Here is a 15167-nt window from a genome sequence, read left to right on the forward strand (position 1 = left end):
TAGTCATATGTATACAATATTTGATTAGATTGGTGTACACCAATTTACGCTGTGTAAGTGAAGCAAAGGTTTATGTCCTCCTCCGGGTTGTTGTTAACTTTGATATATACAGCCAGGTCATGCCTAACCTCTCCATCATAAGGATGGATTTTTTATTATTAAAAAAAAAAAAAAAACACGAGGGTGCAAAGTGCCAAAATCGTGAGCAAATGGACCTTTGTATATACAGATACATTCTTAATAGCAGGCATAATCTACACACACTTGTTTTGCTGTATGTACCATTTTGTGTGCATACCTTTGCACATTTCAACACAAACCCAAGTCTTGCCAAGAAGTTAAAAGATGAACAAGAAGGAGGTATTGAAGCTAGCAAAAGGTTTCAGAGGGTGAGCCAAGAACTGTATTAGAATAGCAAGGGAGAGAGTGGAGAAAGAACTTCAGTACTTCTATAGAGACCGTCGAAACAAGAAGAGGGATATGCGTTCCCTTTGGATTCAGCGCATCAACGCCGACACTCGCCAACATGCTGTTTGTTTACTTTTAACTATTTCCTTATCTATATCTTTTACTGGTTTGTAGCAATAGGAGCGCCAAATCATTTGCACTTGAAATGGGTGACAAAGATTCGTATAAATTATCCAAAGAACGAGAACAACAAATTATTCGATATTTTTTACTCGTTCCTTGTGCTGATGGGAGTAGCAGGTACCTGATAAAATAGTCTAGCTGCACGCAGTTAGGTCGGATGCCATTTGTCAAAAGAAAAAATCTAATATTCTTATGCTTCATGATCCTGTTATGTTTTTTGCTTGACTCATTGTGTAATTATATTTGTTGTCATTTTGTTCCGGATTAGTAATTTAGACTTTTTAACTCCCTATCGTTTGTCTTAGGCAGTGTTGTCAAAGGCTCATTTAAAACGAGTGTAAGCCCTGTAGCTCAATAAAGCTCAAGGAGGGCCCTTCGCCTCGCTTAAGCTGCGCTAAGGCGTACGTCTTATAGGTCATGCATTCTATGTCTTATCGAGCGGTACTAAGCAATAAAGTATAATTAGCAAAGAGATATAATGATTGTTAAAGGAAACATTATGAATGAATTTGTTACTTTTTTTCCTGCATTACATATATATCTTTATTTTTCTTCATTGCGCTTTTTTTTACTAAAGACCACACCTTAATTGCGTTTTGCGCTTAAAGCCCCAATAGACCTTAAAACACTTTTTTAAAGCTTATCGCCTTTGACAACACTGGTCTTAGACTCTTAGGTATTGTTTTTTTAATAAGAAGGTAAATTTTCATTAATCATAAGGAAATGGGGAATCTATAATGTCCAGTGCGGTATATGCAAATAATATACCGAGTCTGGGTTATACCAAACTGTTGTTATCGACAGTTGTTGCTCTCCAGCCATGTTGTCCATAGAAACAGGAGTACAGTTATCCAGTCTTATCAGTTTTCCTCTCACTGTCTATCCATCCGAGGTTCGAAAGGCTATCTTTGATGTCTTTGACATCACCCAGTGCACTCCAACAGGTTGAGAAATAGATACCATTTCTGCTAAGTATTGCTAAAGAGTATAAAAAATGATTGGGGAACTCTAGAGATCTTCTGCACATGTAACATAACATCTATGACGTATGTTATTAGCTTCCTTTCTTCTGTGCCAATCAGTATGTTGTAGCATGATTTCACGGTGAATTTCTCATCTTTCTTTGGTTTTCAAATTGAGAATCAGCTTCAGATGTATTCTGTTCTTCTTGTTTATGCAAGAGAAGTTCCACTCTATCGACTTCCCAATCCTCTGGACTTAATCAGCCGTCCATTGTTATTTCTGCAGTCTGCAATTGTAGCATCTCTTTGGCAGGAAATTAATTTTTCTAAACAGCTTGGATTTACGAGTCCTGTCATAATAGTCCTAATTTACATCCATTCCCAACTTCCAATCTTACCAAGTTTTGGAATTCTGTTATTAGTTGTTAAGTAATATGCATGCATCCACAGTGCCGCCATAAGAGGTAGACACTATTTCAGTCGCCCGGTGCCCTTCCATGCCATACTTTTCCTTATTTGAAGATTCTTGTTCAATATTAAATCTCACAAGCCATTTGATAAAGTTAGCTTTTGTTGTGCAACTTGAAGTTCTCTTATCCCAAATCCTCCATAGGTTCTCCCCCCCCCCCCCACCACTTGGGACTTGCATTTATCTAATTATTACTACCTCCATTTAATTTTACGTGACGGTTTTTGACTGCACGATTTAAGAAAGAAAGAAATAAAGAAAAACTTCTTAAACATACCAAAAGACATGACATTTTTGTGGTTATAAGAGCAATTAATTAAGGGTAAACTAGAAAATTTAAAGTTATAGAGTTTCCAAATGTAGAAAAGTGTAATTCATTTTGGACATGCTAAAAAGAAGAGTGTCATATAAAATGGAACATAGGGAATACTTCACTTTTTCTGGCACATGATATAAGGCACTAGGTTTATGGCCATTCTATCCAACACTCTTATCACTTACAGCGAGTTGCCCACTTGCCCTCCATGGATGTCACCCTGGCACACTGTTGCATCTCTTAACTTGGAGTGTATGGCATCCCAAGTGGTAGGTAAGCTTCATCTCTGCATCCAAAAATTGATGGTAAGAGCTGTACATGATTTCCATCTATTAAAAGGAACATGCTACGTTTTTCCAAGACAATATGCAACTCAGATCGTGTCTCAAAGATCAAAAGCACCACTCTTAGATGCTTCTTTTTTCTCTTCCTCTTCCTTACACAAGACTCTAGTTTCTTCTGCATATGAAATATGAAACTTTAACTTTGTCCATTCTCTCCTACTATCTGAAAGCCTTTCAGTCATCTTTTGTCCATGTATACTCAACAATCTACTCGGTACCTTTCAGTCATCCTTTGCCCTTTTTTACTAAATAATCTACTCGGTACTTCCATCGCAATCAGAAACAGAAAGGTGATAGGAGATTACCTGACCTTAGTCCCCTTTGTGATGGAAAGCTGGTACACCCTTTATAATGAAGAGAACCTTGACTGTAAAATTGCAGTTTTTTATCTATTTAATTCATCTCTTCTAAAAACCCATCTTATGTATAGTATTCAACAAGAAGGATTAGTTAACAAGGCGATTGGCCTAATTTTCTAGGTCTAGTTTACAAATTATTCTTCTTGATTTGATATTCTCCTAGAATCTGAGCATTCATTAGCAACTAAAGCAACATCCATGATCTTTCTTGCTTGCATGGATACATTTTGTGAGCCAACATAAGACTCCCTATGCATGTCTTTAATCTTTCAATTGACACTTGCCATTATCTTGTTGAAAGTTTCTAAGAGAGTAATTGGTCTAAAGTCTCTTAGTAATATTGCATTCGTCTTCTTAGATATCTAGGATATAAAAGTAGCAATCAACCTTAAAGTACTGGAAAGTGTTCATCAAGTCTTCTTTCAAGATTCTTATCCCCAAATAAAAAGGGTTTTCTTACGAGATTGGCTAGCATCGTTTGGGGAATAAAAAGCCATTGTATAGCCATCGGGATTAGGGGTTTATTCCTTGCATATCTTAGGTATTGGGAGTAGGATAACTACTGTGTTGCGTAACAAAATTAAGCTCTATACCATTGAGTTGATAAATCTAACAAAAGGACTCACATATATCATTATTTCAGAGCACATATTGGCAGGCATCGTCCCATGAGGTCTTCAGTAGCATTAATATCCTTGTATCATTATTTAGCATGGTGGAAAGCTAGTGAGAATTAATTCTAAACTATGTAACACCAATAATCCAATATAGCTCATATTTGGAAAGATATTATTAGGATGTTTCCTTGAAATGAGGAAATGACTTAAGAGAAAGTTGAAGAGCAGTAAGCGCAGACAAAGTGTCCGTAGTTAGCATGATAAGTTTCTAAAAAGTGATGATTGTTAAAAGCAGCACAACTTTACCTCTTTTGTTCTTGTGAATTTAGGGACATTTGCTACTTGATGCTAGTTAAGATTTTCTTAGTGAAATATGCTAGTGCTCATGTTTTTTTGGAAAAACCACATTGGATTGCTTCTCCTGTTGTCATTATGGAGATAACCACAATTGTTCTCAAAGTTACAGAGTAGAATAACGTTGTTGTCCAAAGATTTGCTATAATTTGGAGTAAATTGTTCTTTGGCCACACATTAAGATTGTATTTTCTTTTCTTCATTTGTTATATTCTACTTCCAAAAAAAGTCTATCAGCATCAACTTTACATGACCCCCCCCCCCTTCTTTAGGTCAAGGACCATCAGTTAAGTGACAAATATGGCTGTTGTAAAGTCGAGTCAACACTATTTTTCAACTGAAGAAAGCTTCTCGTTTTTGTTTGTGTGCAGTTCTAACATAGGTTTGGCCTTTTGCCTTTTTATGTTTTTTATTTTTATAATGGTGGTGTCCACAGGGTATTTGCTATCTCATAACTCTGTTTACCAAGGCTTGGGAGATGGGAAGAACTCACTTAGAGGTTTTTTTTGTTGAAATTTGAACATAAGACTTAATGGTTCTCCACTCACTTCATTGACCACTAAACAATACCCTTTTCCCTTTTTCATCAGTCCACTACTTCATTTAACTCAAATCTTGTGTTGTATATTTGTATTGTTAAATGGTACTTTCACTCTCACTACAAAAAGACAAAACATCGACCCATATGATTTGTTAAAAGATTTTTTGATGCAAATCATGCTGTTTGCTTGTGTCATTTCTTTTATAGGTAAATTATGGAAACTTCATGCATGGGCTGATGAAGGAGAATGTCCAGCTGAACAGGAAAGTCTTGTCCGAATTGTCGATGCTCGAACCATACAGCTTCAACGCACTGGTGGATACCTCCCGCAGCGCTTTCCCAGGAAATAAGACGGTAATAGTACCTCCTAAGAAGGAAGGTCTTGCTATTGTTCTTTGATTTGCATTTCCTATTCTCTTCTTTTGTCTACTCTTTCTTTCTATTTCTTTTTATATTTTTTTTGTCAGTCAAGTATTTATCAAAATATATAGGAAGTAGGTTATGGGAATAAATTTTATCAACACTTATGTTAGCAAACTTATAACATACTCTTGAAATTTTGTGTTTTTCTCAAAAATATTAGAGTGGAAATGTTTGTAGCAGTCAGTTTATATCTGTGGGAAAAACCTGAGAACTATCAATTATCAAATGCATCTTTAGCTTGATTCTGCTTTAACATTTGAATTACGCTATGATTTTACCTCCTGAAAGATCATGTCTCTGCCTAGCTTCCTTCATTTAAACCCACTCAAACCTTTCAAATTGTATTTAATTAAATGGACCTGGTTAGAGTTATTTTTTTCTTTTCTCAAAGAAAAATAGATTATTGTATACGGTTGAAAACGATTTCGGCTTTCGTACGACTGGTTGAGATGAGAACATAATGGACCGAAGAGAGTCTTCATAATATCGAGATGAGATTCGAAGAAGGCACAAACGAGCTTCAAGCTTCAGGGACAGATCAAATACCGAGCTCGAAGTCATTGTCGAGCTCGAATCCAAATCGAACTATGATGAGAAGCGATGGAATCGAGCTTAAGAGCCAGAGGCCAACCAATATCGAGCCCGAGTCAATACAGGACCCCGAGTTAATATCGAGCTCTAGCCCACATCGAGCTCTAAGCCTTTAAACCGACCGATATCAAGTCCGATCAAGATCGAGCCAAGAGACAAGAGCCGTTACAGCCGCACTAAGAAAGGGAATCTCGGCGGAAATTAGGGAAAAGCTGATTTATCATGGGTTTTCGACTATGTATTTTTTATTTTATCCAAAGAAGGATCCCTCCACTATAAGAGGGATAGCTATTATTCCTGTAAAGGAGGATCAAGTCATTAATACATTGCAACTCAAATACTGTTGATACATTCTCATATTAGGAGATTATCCTTTCTAGCTTCACGGATAATTTCATATTTCTTCTTCATAAATCATCTTCCTTTCAACTCGGTTTGTATCTTTTCTTCTGTGATGACCCAAAATGTCATTTTTAAATTTAATGATTAATTATGTGATCTAAGCACTATTTACCATTACTCGATTTGAGCATGCAGTCCGTAAAAATATTTCGAAAAGTTTTCAGGTGAAAATGAATTAAAATGTAAATTAGAGCTTTAAAACTCAACTGAATTGACTTTGGTCCACATTTTGAGCAAACAGACTCGGATTAGTGTTTTGACAATTTTGGTAGGTCTATATCGTGATTTGGGACTTAGGCGTATGCCCGAAATCAAATTCCGAGGTTCCTAGCCCGAGATATGGAATTTTAATGAAAAATTAAAAGTTTAAGTTCAAATAGTGGCCGGATGTCAAATTATGTGCAGACGGCCCCGGAATAGAATTTTTATGATTCCAACAGCTCCGTATGGCGATTTTGGACTTAGGAGCGTGGTCGAAATTTTATTTGGAAGTCCGTAGTGGAATTAGGCTTGGAATGCCGAAAGTTGAATTTTTGGGAAGTTTGACCGAGGGGTTGACTTTTTGATATCGGGGTCTAAATCCGATTCTAAAAATTTTCATAGCTCAGTTATGTCATTTATGACTTGTGTGCAAAATTTGAAGTCATTCCGAATTGATTTGATGTGTTTCGACACAAGATATAGAATTTGAAAGTTCAAAGTTCATTGATTTTGATTTGAGGTGCGATTCGTCGTTTTGATTTTGTTTGATGTAGTTTGAAGCCTCGACTAAGTTCGTATGGTATTTTGGGACATGTTGGAATAATTGGTTAAGGTCCCGAGGGTCTCGGGTGGATTTCGGAAGGTTAACGGAATGGATTTCGGACAAAAAGGAACTGCTGGAATTTTCTGCTGCAGAAGTTGTTTTTGGACAGCAACCGGTGCAATCGCAGAGCTGACTTTGGAAGCTTATATCTCGCAATTCATAAGGAATCAGAAAATGTGCAAAACATAAAAGTTGTAGTCGTATGATTATAGGTTCCAGAAAGTTAAACTATGCATTATTTGAACATTTGTACAGAGAGTTATGACGGATTGAATAAAGGCTGGTAGAGCAGTTTCGCCAGAAATTTCGCTAGAAATTCTGATGCATGCAGCCGACTTTGGGAGCTTATATCTCGCAATGTATAAAGAATCAGAATAATTTCAAAACAGGATAGTTGTAGTCGGTGGATTCTAGTTTCCAGAAAGTTAAACCATTTATAATTTGGACATTTGTACATAAAGTTATGATCAATTGAAATAAGACTAGTAGAGCTGTTTCTGGTAGACTTTTAGTGACGAAAAATGGTCTTTTAGTGACGGATTGGCAGAAACTTAAAGACCAAAACTGCTCATTTCGTTTTGGATTTTTGGAGCACGATTTTTGGGTGATTTTCATGGGAAAACATTGGGGTAAGTGTTCCTTATCTTATATTGATTATATTTCATGATTCCATACTCATTTACATCATGAATCCGTGAATTTATGGAAGAAAAATCAAGATTTTTGCAAAATCTTCCAAAAATGAAAATTTAAGATTTGGAGGTCGAGTTGTTATCAGATTTTGGTAAAATTGGTATGGGTGGACTCGTAATTGAATGGGTTGTCGGATTTTATAAGTTTCGCCGGATTCCGAAATGTGAGCCCCATGGGAAAAATTTGAGCTAATTTCGGATTTTTAATGAAAATGTAATATTTTCTTATGAAATTGATTACTATAATTTTTGTTGACTGTATCTAATTAATTATGACTAGATACGAGTCGATCGGAGTCAAAATATCGAGGAAAAAGCATAATACTTGGTTAAATTGGAGCAAGTCGAGGTAAGTGACTTGTCTAACCTTGTGTGAGGGAAATTTCCCCTAGAATTGGTATTGATGTGATTATTGAAATGTGTTGAAAGTCGTGTGCACGAGGTGACGAGTGTGTACACGGGTTAATTTGCGAAAGATTATATTTTTAAATTGTGTAGATCACTGTTGCGCATTTATTAAATTATTTTATCTTGTTATATTCTTCATCATTGATGTGAGATATATACTTCAAATTGGTTTGATCTTTTCTTACTAATTGTTTTACCTGTTTAGTTGAAACTTGGTTTCTTTTATTCTGTGCATTATTTGAAGGTTGATTTTCTTTAAATTAAATATTATTAATATGAAGTATTTGACATTTTTAAACTTGATATTGAAGCAACGTAGTAAAGATTTTGAAATATTATTTTCCTAAATTATTTACTCCTGAATATTTTTATACTCATTGTGAGGGAGCCGTGAGCTCTTTATTGTGGAAGAATATTATTGATGAATTATTTTGACATGAGCTGTGAGCTCTTTATTGTGGAAAACTATTATTGATGATTTATTTTGGCATGAGCCGTGAGCTCTTTATTGTGGCAAACTATTATTGATGATTTATTTTGGCATGAGCCGTGAGCTCTTTATTGTGGAAAAATATTGTTGTTGAATTATTTTGGCAAGTTAAATTATTTGAGCACTTGAGGTGCAAATTGTGATATATTGTGATATTGATACGCATGCGGTGGTATAAGGTCTGGGTGTTGAAACGCATGCGGTGAGATAAGGGTGGCTTGATACGCGTGGCTAGTAGGGGAACTACTAGAAGTCATGCGGTGTGATAAGGGTGGCTAAAACGCGGGATGCTATTTCGGGAAAAATGTTTTCTTTAAATAAATTGTGACGGCTCCCGCGGTGATATAAGGAAATGAGATATTGTGAATTTATTTATGATTTGGGACTACGAGGCGGTACCTCGGGAGTGCCCTTGTTGATATTGATTTATGGCCGTAGTTGCCTTTGATTATTATTGTGATTTTCATAAAGTTGAAGGAAATTGTGTTTTGATTTCCACGAGATATTATTTGCAATTATTTGGTGTCATTAAATGTGACATACTATTTGATCCATTTTCAATGTCATTTTATTTTACTACATTGATAAACATTTTACCATGCCATTATTATTTTCCAGTAGGGCCTCACCTGACCTCGTCACTACTCTACCGAGGTTAGGCTTGGCACTTACTGGGTACCGCTGTGGTGTACTCATACTACGCTTCTGTACATCTTTTTGTGCAGATCCAGGTACATTTTACCAGCCTAGACGTCATTGAGTTACCTGCGCACGGAGACTTCGAGGTATATCTGCCAGCGTCCGCAGACTCCGGAGTCCCCTTCTATCATTTTATGTTGCTTCCTTATATTTTATCTAGACCTTGACATATAGAGACATTAAGAATAAATTCTTAGAAGCTTGTGACTTATTTCTACCGGGTTTTGGGAGTTGAAATTATTTGAATTGTAGTTTATTTATTTCAGATATTTATTATTATTCCGCATTGATAGGCTTACCTAGTCTTAGAGACTAGGTGCCATCACGACATCCTACAAAGGAAATTTGGGGTCGTGACATCTTCATAGTCAATATTCGATATTTCTACTTACTCTTACGATTTGTGTCAAGTTATACCACATACCCTTAGAACTACGTACAAATTAACGCATCTGTTTTTCTTTCTTTACAACCTTATCTATTTCACATTCTTTGCAATCCATATTTATATTTCTCTTTATCCTTACAATTTGTATTAAGTTGCGCCACATATCCTTGGAACTACGTATAAATTTAACTCTATCAATTTATCGGGTAAACAAAATGATTCTCTTATTGAAAGATTAAGAGATAAGGAGTTGGTTCTAGAGCAAATGAACACTCAATGATTCTCCTATAGTGCTGCTACTGCCACTGCTGCTGCTTCTGTTTTGTCTTAGCTCTGTCAAGGATTATCATAAAGGGAATTATATGAATTTAAACCGAAAACTGAACGGAAGTTATTATGGTTCGGTTTTGGTTATTAAAATCACAAACCGAAAATCGAATTAACCGAACCGAAATTCTACAAAATCAAACCGAACCGATCGATGCCCGCCCCTAGACTCATGGATGAATCACCGGGTTCGAGTCCATAATCATTGACAATTACTCTACGAATACTCACTTTCACAAGTAATCAAGTTTTAAGCACAAGTAGCACAGGAAACATTCCTTTATTACCAAGATACTGATAAAGAGAATGTAATGACCTTTGACAATGAGAATGTAATGTAAGGACTTGCACTGCGCTAGCTTATCTTCCTAAACTAAAAGAACGCATTCTTACATGTTACAGCTAAAAACTAGGGGTGTACATGGGTCGGGTTGATTCACATTTTTTAATTACCAAATCAAACCAATAAAAGTCGAGTTTTTTAATCTCAATTTTTTGGGTTTTCGAGTTTTTTCTGTTTTTTTTCATAAAGTCTTTATAGCACAAAACGTAAAATTTGTGTTTCAAATATTTCTTTAATCCTAGTAAGACAGAACTATATAAGGTGTTTTTCAATAAAATAACATAAATATGAGATGAGTAATGACATTGTACTAAAATATTCAACAATAAAGATAATAAAATCGCATAAAATAAATATTATTAATAAACCATAATGAAAACAAACATAATTTAAAATCATGACTAATAAGTACTATTATTTACATGACTAACCACTAAACGAAAAATAAGTTATATATTTTATCTAAACCATAGAAAAACTAAAAAATAGATATCCAACACTATTTTCATCCATAGTACAATTGAATTAAATGTCTTTTATTAGCATTAGTATTGATTTGATTTTGGTTTAGGATATATTTGAGTTAATAAAATTTATGGAGTATAAAACTTATTGGAGCATCCAAAAATTATAATTCCAAGCTTGAAATAATACGTTTTGAATACATAATTCTCGACACTTTGCTCATTCGGGACAATCAAATTTATTGGGAACAACCCGGAACATAAAATAAGGAACTTGAGCCAACCATACTTGAAACTTACGAGAACATCATGGAATTCAATTCTAAGAGAATAATTTAGACAACATACCTCAAATTCGTCCCTCAATGATACTACAACTATCCACTACACTAAGTAACTTCAATATACAATAACAACATCCAATGAGACCAATATTAGTAATAAATTCCATAACTTAGGTCATTTAAGCATTTTATCAAATACCTAGTACGCATTAATCTCTACACCACTTAACCATAGAATTAGATCATCCAACTACTACCATTTATGAATAATTTATCCCACCATCATTCTTAAACAATTCATAACTTCCAACATCACAGACATGACCATCCATCCACACCCAACCAACAAAATTCCATCAAATAATCACCTTTCAATCTCTACAATGGTTATGTATTTAAACTGGGAACTTATGGCTTCCAATCACCATACCACAAGTTTCAATACTTAATTCATACTCATATTCCTATAATATATCCATACATGTAGGTCTAAAGGTGTAGGATTATCTTTTGGAAGAAATCTTGCAAAACTCTCATTTGAGTTCTTGAAGAAATTTCTTGAAGATCTATGTAATTTATGGAGGATTGAGTTACTTTTAGGGTAGAATTGATGGAATGAAATACCAAATTAGTAGGGATTACTCACCTTGAATATGGGGGGAGGGGGAGGGGGGAGTTGGAGGTCTTGAGAGAGTGGAAGATGGGAAAAGTATCTGAATCGACAGTCAATACAATCCAGAAAATAAAAATTAATGTTGATAAGAGAGACTATCCTATTTGGCTATTGGAAAAAACTAGGGAATTCACATGCAAATCTGCTTGGCAAAATCTAAGGAGGAAAGGATGTTGCACCTTTACTAGCAGCAGGATTTGGCACAAACAAATCCCATTCAAGATTTCATTTTTCATGTTGAGGTTGTTGCAGGCTAGAATTCCTACAGATGATGTAGTTAACATGGTCACTTCCAAATGCAGTTGTTGTACTAAGCACGAAGAGGAATCCATCAATCATCTTTTTACCTGCAACGAGATTGCAAGACATGTGTGGAACTATTTTTGCAATGTATGTGCCGTCAAATTCAGTCAGGGACATGTTAGACACGTCTTGATGAATTGGTGGATAGCTAAGGCTAATAATGAAGTTCATTCAACTCTATTACAATGTGTACCATCAGTCGTTTGTGTGGGATATTTGGAATAGTAGATGTGCAGCTATGTTTGAGATTAAGAAAATGTCAGCATGGCACATTATTCAACAAGTTTCTAATCTTATGACTTTGATAATTAATTATCAATTCCCTACTCTTCAACTTCCTCAACTTTGGATTGATAAATGTAAGGTTATAGAGAATTTGAAGCATTGTATACAATTTCAGGCAGTCATCTGGAGGAAACCTGAGATGGGGTGGGTAAAATTTAATGTGGATGGGTGTTGTAAAGGAAACCCTGGCACAACAGGTGGTGGAGGAATGATCAGAAACTATAATGGTGAGATGATCAAGGCATTTGCAGAGTTCTATGGCCAAGGGAATAACAACTTAGCTGAAGCTAAGGCTATGTTATATGGTGTCAAACTGTGTTGTAACTGTGGCTTTTCTAAGGTTATAGTAGAATCAGATTCCATGCTAATTGTGAATTTGGTTAACCACCTTGGCAACTCACTCAGATTATTGAGCAGATTAGAGAGGTCACAGAAACTGGAAACTTTCTCTTTGTACATATTTTTAGAGAAGGGAACGCAATTGCAGACCATCTGGCCAAGTTGGGAGAAAGTTCCAAGACGTTTCATATCTTCAACCAAGTTGTTTCTCTTCCTATGAAAATTAGAGCTTCCTTGAAGTTAGATCAAGACAGCATGCCGAACTTCAGATTTAGACAAAAGAAGAATCAGTTCACAATCAATGATGTCACAATTTGATTTGGTTATGGATTTGATTGTGCTGATGAAATTATCAAAGCGTAAGGAGGAGTCCTCCACTCTTCAAATAGTCATATGTATACAATATTTCATTAGATTGGTGTACACCAATTTACGCTGTGTAAGTGAGGCAAAGGTTTATGTCCTCCTCCGGGTTGTTGTTAACTTTGATATATACAACCAGGTCATGCCTAACCTCTCCATCATAATGATGGATTTTTTATTATTAAAAAAAAAAAAAAACACGAGGGTGCAAAGTGCCAAAATCGTGAGCAAATGGACCTTTGTATATACAGATACATTCTTAATAGCAGGCATAATCTACACACACTTGTTTTGCTGTATGTACCATTTTGTGTGCATACCTTTGCACATTTCAACACAAACCCAAGTCTTGCCAAGAAGTTAAAAGATGAACAAGAAGGAGGTATTGAAGCTAGCAAAAGGTTTCAGAGGGTGAGCCAAGAACTGTATTAGAATAGCAAGGGAGAGAGTAGAGAAAGAACTTCAGTACTTCTATAGAGACCGTCGAAACAAGAAGAGGGATATGCATTCGCTTTGGATTCAGCGCATCAACGCCGACACTCGCCAACATGCTGTTTGTTTACTTTTAACTATTTCCTTATTTATATCTTTTACTAGTTATGTATTTAAACTGGGAACTTATGGCTTCCAATCACCATACCACAAGTTTCAATACTTAATTCATACTCATATTCCTATAATATATCCATACATGTAGGTCTAAAGGTGTAGGATTATCTTTTGGAAGAAATCTTGCAAAACTCTCATTTGAGTTCTTGGGGGGGGGAGGAGGGAGTTGGAGGTCTTGAGAGAGTGGAAGAAAACCCCAACGTTCGGCCAAGAGAAATGGGAAAAAATAAACCCCGAAATGATTATATGTTGTTTTGAGCACCACAGGTAGCGTGGGGCACTACCTGTGGCCCAGTTTCCAGAACATCAAAATTTCCAGCGCCAGGGCTAGCGCCCCATGCTACCCTGGGCGCTGGCGATGGGAAATTATTTCTACTTCGCTCGGAAATGGACATAACTCTCTAGTACGATATCCGAATTCGACAATTCTTTTTGCTATGGCTCCGTAATTTCAATACGAATCTAATGCTTCAATCAAATCTGAATTTGAAGCTCATTTTCTTAATGTGATACCACTTATGCTTGAAAAATAACGTCGTTGAAACACTTTTCATGTCAAAATAATGCGGTTCCACCCCATAGGTCTCCTTTGATACTCGAATAAGTTATTGCCGAATACCGTTATTGCACTTTAAATTCTTAAATTATTAAAAAAATTTAACGGGACATTACAGTATCTGTAATTGTGAGGCTTTCTATTGAATTCAAGTATTATGTTTTCAAACTTAAAAGATATTGTATTTTATTAAGGTTGTCGGCTTGCCTAGTATTGAGATAGGCGTCATCACGACATGTGATATTTTGGGTCGTGACAGTACTAGAATGAGTAATTAAATTGACTAATCTTTGTTGGCTTGCCAGACGGCGGTATTAGGCATCATCACGACCACCCGTGGATTTTGGGTCGTGACAATTTATTGCAGCAGTATACTATTACATTATATTGTATAATGTAACAATATAGTTAAATTTGGTAATTTTTTAATTTTTCAAAAAAAAAAATCAATGTGTCATTTTTTAATTTTCTAATAGAGTTCTCGATATCATATATCCTGTTCGTATAAGATATATACCATGTGGGTATCATAGTATACTGCAATAATATACTTCAACTGCTACTAATATATTTTTATATACTATATGCTAGAGAAAGTCATTTTCTAATGATTCATATATTAAAAACTACAAATAAATAAAAAACAAAAATAAAGGAGCCAAAAATGTGTGCAGAATTAGAATATGAAAAAACAGAAAATAAAAACATGATCTGAAATAATAATAAATGAAAATAGAAAAGGTAAAAAGAAAAGAAAATGAAAGCAAAAAGAGAAGAGAAAACAAGTATAATATATAAGTTGTTCTAAAAATTGAATTAAAAAAATAAAACAAGAAAAAAGACAAAATGTATATTATACCAATTATCTATATTATATTAAAAGCACGAAATCCCTTAGCGAAATGTCGTTCGCCTTTTTTGCCCTTTAAAATTTAATTTCATATCAGGCAAAATAGTCATTTAATTATTCTAATATTTATTAAGACTTTAAAATCAACTAAAAATCTTGCATATTAAATAATTACCTTATTTGAACTACTAGGTAAGAAATTCTAATATTTAAAAATCAAATATTAATTAAAGATTTACCTTATAGACCTATAAGATAAACATAGTAATTAAGTAATATATAAAACCTAACATAGAAACTTCTGATAACTTATACTTTCT

General features: G+C 35.0%; 1 pseudogene; it reads left to right on the forward strand.

Annotated features, from left to right (window-relative positions):
* Positions 1-345: 345 nt before the first annotated feature.
* Positions 346-5052, forward strand: LOC142171390 (uncharacterized; annotated as a pseudogene).
* Positions 5053-15167: the final 10115 nt, after the last annotated feature.

Source organism: Nicotiana tabacum, chromosome 17 (assembly GCF_000715075.1).
Source record: "Nicotiana tabacum cultivar K326 chromosome 17, ASM71507v2, whole genome shotgun sequence".
NCBI lineage: Eukaryota > Viridiplantae > Streptophyta > Magnoliopsida > Solanales > Solanaceae > Nicotiana > Nicotiana tabacum.